Source organism: Aulonocara stuartgranti, assembly GCF_965226115.1.
Source record: "Aulonocara stuartgranti genome assembly, chromosome: 20".
NCBI classification, from domain to species: Eukaryota; Metazoa; Chordata; class Actinopteri; order Cichliformes; family Cichlidae; genus Aulonocara; species Aulonocara stuartgranti.
Genome location: NC_138956.1, coordinates 26,573,000 through 26,580,500, shown reverse-complemented (window position 1 = coordinate 26,580,500; position 7,501 = coordinate 26,573,000).

Sequence of the window (7,501 nt, the reverse complement as noted above, 5' to 3'; positions counted from 1 at the left end):
TGGCGCAGCACCAGCCTGCAGCTATCGCTCAACACTGTCTAGCCTCTGTCTTTAACCCTGATTTGTCCTGTCTGGATTATAGGAAGAAGTGAGACGGCTTATCATTTCACACATAATAATCTCATTTCACAGCCTCTGGCACAGGGTCAGAAAAAAGGGGAAGCACACAGAGTTCTGAAAGCTGGAGGTCCAATCACATGCTGCTGCTGCTGCTGCTGTGTGTGTGTGTGTGTGTGTGTGTGTGTGTGTGTGTGTGTGTGTGTGTGTGTGTGTGTTAGGGGTCCTTTGTCTTTTGAGGCAATGGGATATTTAAGTTTCCTTATAATAAAATTTAGGATGGCATTCAAAACGTATTAGGGTGCATGTATCCCCAAGTTATATATCTGAAACACAAAGTTCTTGGGGGAATAACTTAAATTCACCCTTCCTTCCCACTTATATTCACACCCTTCTCCAGTTTCCTCAGTTTGTGGCCTGCAGAAACGATCCCTCATAGGCACTGACGTTTTTTGGCTTTCATTCAGATTAAAATGTTTGGTCTTAATTAGAATCAAGTTAAATGGTAGCTGTTGAACTATCAATATCACAAGTATTTTCACTGGGTTCATTCCATCTTTGATTCCTATTTTGTTGAGCTATTTTTACAAGCTCAAAGCCTAGAAGTGCCCTTTAACCACCCTTACAAGACAGGCCTGTAGGACACATCAAGAAGGCTAAGCACCATTCATATTAGCTAGTAAACAACTTTGATAGCATCATAAAATTGTGATTCTATCTGATGCTGTCTTTGCATATTTGTTCAGTATGACATTATACAAATTGCTCAGACAGTGATATCTGCTGTCACATCTCCTGACCCCATGTTGTCACTCCTGAAGAATGCTTTAATGACATGTCAGAGGCTATACATGCAATTGTAATGGATAGAGCACATACCAAACACACAGCAGCTGCTATCAGTGCCTCTACTCTACATACCATCCTGTATGGCGCTTCACTGTGTCCTTAAAAAATCCTGAGCATGCATGCATACATTACTTTCAGGGGTGCCTGCAAGTCCCACCCTTGGATTTGACGAAGTGCAGAGGGGCTGTTGCTACATTACAGTCTGGAATGCAATTATGCTCGATTGGTGGATCAGTGTCAATAAATCCCTAATGGAATACATGGATTTAGCTTGCACGCTGGATCGTGTTAGTTTAAAGAAGAGCTATATTTCACGGTGAAGTTTTGTATGACACAGTACCAGCCAAACAAATCTCATATTTTAATAAAGAATGTAATTCTTCATCTGACTGCAAGAGGGACCAAGTCCCGACTTGGTGCATTGCTGGAGGGAAAATATATTACGTACTTTAAATGTTTTGATTTTTAATATAAGGCCTAATGTGTGCGTATGAAATTGATTCTGGTGATATGTGATAAGGGGAGTCTGTTCCCTATTTATGCAGTCAGCAAGCCATGGTTGATAAGCACCCAGCCAATTATTAAATTAATTTCAGCAAAAATCAGGATGTGACACAACCAATCACTTTTAAAACGAAGACATTCACTGTAGATTAAAAGGAAAGGTCTAGCCCATAAAGGTTTGATAAGCCAGGTATTACAACATGAAAATAATTATTAAGAATCAAAGGTTTTTATTGTGGAAACGGTAATGTGGAAACAAGAAGTTTGGAATCTCAATGAAAACTTAATATTTTGTTACAGGAGTTGTTGCAAATAAAGGGCTTTGTAATAGCCAGATTTAAATCAGGTACCGCTTTAACTCTTTTTTTTTTTTTTTTTTTTTTTTTTGGCAAAGTCACAAACATTTTGATTGTAAAATGGTTGTAAAATAGCTGAAAAGTACCTTTCTCTAGAAGGCTATGCGGTCATTTCTTTTAAATAGCTCTGGGCATTGAAGACATTTTCATTTTGATGTGCTGTGCCATAATTTACACATATTTTTAAAAAGGCACTCCAATCACTATAGAAGCTGTGAGGAGCCACAACTAGGTTCATAAATCCAACTTCATAATCATCAGTATTTGCAGTATCATACGATGGTCATTACAGACTCTAAACTGATCTTTCTTTCTTTTTTTGTCTCTTATCGGAGGTGTCTTAAATTTTTACACCTTGTGAACTTTGGAGTAAACATGTTTGTAAGTACCAGTTCTAAGGCAAAAAAACGCTAAAAAGTACAGTGAGTCATTTTTTGAGGTTATTTAAAAAATTTTATAAGACTATTATACGCATAATAGTATATCAGTTAGTGTGTAATTACATCTTCCAATAAATTCATGGAGTCTCATAAATTTAGAATTAATCCCATAAAAATACACAGGAGCAGGTGTCAGTTTGTGGAAGCTGCCATGTCTTGATTATAGTCGCCAAGATGTGAATCACCATTCCAACTAATCTACATACTGTACGTAGTACACCAGGGCAGACACAAGAACTCGTAGGTGTTCATGTACAGTGGAGACAAATTTTAAGTCACACGTGCACCTTCAGACTGAAGATATAATGAATCATGCCTATGTTTTGTCACCTGAGAAGGGCTTCCCTTCACCAAAGAGGTAAAAACATGACAGAAAGAGACAAAGTGATGATTTTGGCATAGTATCTTTCCAGAGGCAAGGATTTGCAGAGAGAAAATGATTTAAATAATCTTGACACAAAAAAATGTCTTTCCAACAGCAGGCGCTGCAGCTAGAATAATACACTTGAACTGGGTGGGGTAAGAAAACTGAATTCAATTGACTGCAATCTGCTATCTACAGTGAGATTTTCCACACTATACCATTAAGAATAGCAGGAATGCAACGGCCCGTGCTAGTTTAACTGACTCTAACCAGCAGGCTTCTTCATTAATTCAGCTCTGCGAGCTAAGAGCATCAGTCATTGTTGCATTCATTATTTCATTTGTTGGTTAGAATAACAAAATAATGAAAGGATGCTCTTCTTCTCTGAACCAGACTGGTCGCTACAGTGACTATGGACTTTTGAGGTACAAAATGGCACTAAGATGAGCCTAGCTGGTTAGCATGGATAACAATTCAGAGATGTCTTTGTCCTTGGAGGTATTTTTAAAGCCTTTACTATTATTCAACTTCATGCAGTGTAGAGCAGGTGGTAGTATGGCCATGTACTGCTTGCAGTTGTAATATAGTGCAATTGTAGTTGTCCTTTGCATCACTAACAGTTTATCAAAATAGAGAAAGCCATCAAAAAACTCTCAGTGTGTGAATGTGGTAAATGCACAATCTTCATGACTTTGTCCTTCACCCTAACCCTGATCCCATCGCCCCAGACCCATAAATTATATTAAATATCTTCATACCTAACAGGTTTCATTCAAGGAATGTAGTACTAATGAACTTTCTTCTAGTTTATTTGAATGAATTGTTCCACCTTCTTAATAATTTAGAGTTACAAAAGCCTTGAATCTGTAATTTAATAACTCATACTCTGAGAATAAAATACATCTTCCCCTGCTTGTAGCTCTTATCATCTCTTACTCTTCATGATGTAATGAGCTCAGTATTTTAAAGCATTTTACACTTTTCCTGCCCTGAAGATGATTTTTCTTAATGAAAATAAACAAAGGGTTCCAGTGGTTGTGATGGCATGAATTTATTAACACATCCAGGAATCTGAAAAACTAACAAATCTCCATTCTTTAGCAGACAGAGTATGAAGGTTATATGCTGCAGCAATCATAGAGCATGTGCCGGTCAAACACGTCTGGGTACGTGTATGTGCATTTAGTGCATGTGGGAGAAAGAGACACAAAGTGCATGCATGCACATGTAAGTACATTTTTGTGGTTTGGATTAAGAACCCCCAACGTGCAAACCTCCAACATTTGACTTTTCTCAGGCTATTGGTTATTAAGGCAAGAAATTGTGCACTGGTGACCCCAGACATCTAACTTATGGCTGATTGTTCCCACTTAGCATGGCAGCACTTCAGCTGAAACCGGGTATGGCTTTGACTTAAACAATTCCCAAATGGACTGGTCAGGATTTCTGTTAGATTAGCTAAGAAAGCCCCTAAAGTATACAGCCATCACCAGTGCATCCCAGAAAAGAGAAGCATTTTCATTGTTTTTTATGGTGCGTATATGTTGCCCAGCTGCAGTTACTCATAAAAAGTTAACATCTTTCCTTCATAATACTAGAACTCAAACAAAACCATTCATAATGTGCTCACGTGTCCTTGCCGGAGACAAAGGTCACTCCTGGGCGTGTGAAATCACTCTGTGAAATGCTGGACTCCAAATTGGTTGGGTGTGACGGCCACTGATTTGCCAATCATTCCATTTCTTTCAGGAGACTGACAGGGCTGCCAAAAGAAGTGTGAAACACTGCCTTTCAGATTAAACCAGAAAGAGAAAGAAACAAATAAATGCCAACACACAGACCCGTAAAAAAACATTCTTTTAAAAAAAAGCCTTTATTTAGACATAAAGAACCAATGCTAAATCGTGTGTGTGTGTGTGTGTGTGTGTGTGTGTGTGTGTGTGTGTGTGTGTGTATGGGTGAACACAGAAGAAGACAACCTGTTATCCTTCTTCTCAAAACAGTTGTCTGAACACCATAGACTGCTTTGAACCACTGTGTAGTATCAAGGTTTTGCAGAGATGTGACTGCTAACCATGTGATGTTAATGTGTCCACCACTTTGGACCTATGACATCATGGTGTCATAGGTCAAATGAGGCACACAGGCCTAGAAATTGGTCTGCGACTGACTTGAAACCACCTGTTGCTATGGGAAAATGTTGGCAAAAACTGTAATTGTTTTGGTTTCTAATATTTTCTGTTGTTGCCTGTAGTTTGCACAAAGTGGCATACTTGTCTCAGAAACACTGTCCAGCTACTCTCCGAGTTGTCCTGAAACTAGCTGCAGCTCAGGAGGTAGAGCATGTCACCTAGTGATCGGAATTTTGGTGGTTTGATCCTTGACTCCACTGGTCTGCATGTCAAGTATCCTTGGGCAAGATACTAACCCCAAGTTGCTCTCCGATGCATCCATCGGAGTATAAATATGTGTGAATGTAGTTAGAAAGCACTAAGTACAGAGAAAGTGCTTGTGAGAATGGGTGTGCTTTAAGTACTCTGGGAGAATAGAAAAGCGCTATATAAGAATTGGTCCATTTACCATTTACCAAACTGTGAAAATGACTGTTTGCCTTCAAAGTAAAAGCTGTGTCCTTTGAGACATGTTGGCTTACTACCAATCATCTAGTATTTAGCAAGTATTTGAAGGCAAACATGAATAATTATAAGCACCCGTGGCAATTGGCTAGCAAATGAGAGCTAGCAACCTCCAGAAACATTGCTAACAAGTCAGGGAATACACATTTTTTCCTATCTACTGGTGGTTGTATTATATTCAATATGGCAAACAAGTCTAGAGTAACATATGCATGTCTTCAGCTTTGCCAACTTTAAGTAAAACTCTTGAGTGTGTTGTTAAGCAAGTGTGCTTGACAACACACTCTTTTGAACTTTTGAGCACAATACTAGAATCAGTAAAGGCTGGATGCCTTTGTGCACAGCATACACTGGGAACCAATCTTCCGTGTAAAAATATTGCTTCCATTCCCCTCTTTGACCATTAAATGCGACCAGATCACTGCACGTGTTTCCGTCCGAGTGAGGGTCTTTGTTTGTCTACACATGAATCCCAGCAGCCCTGGTGTTAGGGGGTTTGCAGGGAGGGATGCAGGCTGGAAGCTGTGGGAGTAGAATATCATTAACCATAAAGCATAAATCTTCACTCTGCAGACCTCAGGATGGGGCAAGGACTGCATAAGGCCGAGGGAGCTTCTTCTTCCTTCAGTAACATACATGAACAGGACCCTGTGAGTCTGAACTGAGAGATGGATACTCCTTTTCAGTTTTGAAAATGTTTTTCAGTATGTGGATGCATTAGTGTCTCCCAAGGAGGAGGAGGACTGCAGGAGAATGCAATCTCAACTGTGGGTTCTCCTACTTAAAAAGAAATGGAGGTCCCGGTCAGCTAAAGAACATAGCTGAGATCAAAGATTTGATTTTACTTATTTATTTGCATGGATATAGCATGTTAACCAATGGATTGACTAATATACAATAACAAATCACAATTATGCTCTCATGTTCTTGGCTTTTATTCAGTAATATTTATATTGCGGCAGTGGTCTCTCTCCTGTTACTACACTACAGTAGTCTTTGTGTAGGCATTCTGTGGGCAGTCACTCCTGACTTTCATTAAGCAGCTATGGTTCCTCGCTAATCTGGACAAGAAGAAGGGCCTAAAGGAGAAACGTGGACCTCGTTCAGACCATGACAAGAGCCAGTATCTGTTTACTTGCCAGACATCTTGGGTTTAGAGAGGTAAACATAACAAGAGTGAAAGGAGTTGGTGAAAAAATGTGGCTGATTTGATACAGCGAAGAGGGAGAAGTTTGCTAAATATGTTTATGACAGAAAGCTGTGCTGCAGCTTTAAGTGACATCACAACAAAATAACAGCTTCTGCAAGTTGTTTGTGATTTGGGTTGAGTAACTCAAGTCCCTTAATTATCCTAAGCTGACATACCACAAATATACCACATCTAACATGTTTTTGGATAGCCGGAGAATTCTTTTCTTTTTTTCAAATCTAGATGATTTAACACTGGAGGTTGTGTCTGTTTTGCTTGTTATAAAGTATCGACACTCTCATTTCAGCTTAATCAAGACCCAGTGAATTCTCATGTGCAGATCAGTATTGTTTATCTATTAGCATCTCGTCCAGGGTCATCTTCTCTTGCTTGCAGTTTCATTAAAGTATTGGAAAAATCTCAAACCACTTTGGCCATATCCACCAAATTTCAAAAATAATTGGCCAAATTTGCATTCCTGATTATATCTTCCTACGCATCAGTTGCCAAGTCCTTGGCATCAAATACAATCTTGCTCTATGTTCACCACATGGCTGAGTTTATAGTCTATGGTTTAACATCAATAGAAAAATGGCCTCCTATGAGCCAAACACGTGGCCACCTGGCTCCAGTGAGCCTGGCCACAATACGGACCCATACTCGCATGCACATACACACACTGACAGAAGCCTCTTCAATTAGACAGACTTAATAGCAGTGGTGACAGCAGTAGGATAGGAAAGGAGACAGCTAGCACTCAGATTAGTGATGATGGGCTTGGATGAGTCTAGGATTCTGGCCAGGGACACAGGGGAGTTAGAGCTGGAAGGCTAGATGGAAAGAGTTTAAAGAATATGGTAATTAAGAGTTATTTACTTAATAAACACCCTGATGAGAAGTGATGTTTCCTTAAGGTCTGCTAATGATTATGAGGGAATTTGGGGAAACTGACATTGGTACAGCAATGTCAGTTTCCCCAAATTCCCCAAAATACTGATAGCCGAAGAGAACTGACCTCTCTCTGCTCAGCTACGGTGGATGATGGTCCAATAACTCAACTCAGGCCTAGACGCAGAGACGCAGAGGTATGGGGGAAGTGGAATACG